The sequence below is a fragment of the Tupaia chinensis genome, unplaced genomic scaffold, assembly GCF_000334495.1.
Source record: "Tupaia chinensis unplaced genomic scaffold, TupChi_1.0 Scaffold144016_1, whole genome shotgun sequence".
Classification (NCBI taxonomy): Eukaryota; Metazoa; Chordata; class Mammalia; order Scandentia; family Tupaiidae; genus Tupaia; species Tupaia belangeri.
Window position 1 is genome coordinate 54351 of NW_006203868.1, and position 949 is coordinate 55299.

Sequence of the window (949 nt, forward strand, 5' to 3'; positions counted from 1 at the left end):
AAAATATAAAAAATAGGGCAGAATCAGTCATAAAACAGTATGTCTCTCATGTAAGCCCCTTCTAGCTCTTCTTTACCACTCACATTCCTCCCACATAGTTGTTGGGTTCCTCTGCATGTATTTTATGTATGCCCTTGAGTATGGTATTTACTATTTTTCTCCTATTTCCTTCTGTGGCCATCTCCTTTCTCTGCCAGAGAAATGGGCAATTTTGCCACCAAAAACTGCTGGGCCCAGTGCCTGTCCAACACTTCCAGTGTTGGCCGAAGCCTACCATGCCAGAGGCGCAGGATGTGATGGGGCCACTCTACTAAAGCCAGCATTTTCTCCCAAGCTCCTCCACACAACCACAGCATGGAACTCATGGTCTTCACATTCAAGACACAGAGACCGAGGAAGGAAAGGGTAGGTAGTCAAGCAATTAATGCAGAAGGATTGTTCATTTCACAAATGGTTCCTGACAAAGAGTCCTCAAAAATATATATTTTTAGAATAAGAATAATAAAGTATTTGACAAGAGTACTTTCCAGATATGTGACTATTGTTTTCAATGAGATGCATACATGCACTGTTTTGAAGGGCAAGGTGTATTCCTGTGGGCAGAACACAGAGGAAGGGAGGGAAAATATCTAAGGTCTGATTCAAGGTAAAGACCCATGTGACCACCTTGACCAATCTCCTTAGGTTGGTCTGGAAAACAAACCCAGGCCTCTCATGTGGCCCCTGCCTCGTGTAGCAGTGTCCTGTCACTTGCACCATCACAGCTGGGCCAAATACATTCATCCACTCTTTCTCCACCTTCATCACAGCCCTCCTTACCCAGGTTATCTTCACTGTACTAGTCAGAGTTCTCTGGAAAATGAGAACCAACAGAATACATATATATAAGGTCAGTAACATCTGGGAGGTTTATAATCTAAATGGACCAAACAGAGGAAGATGAGTGCAG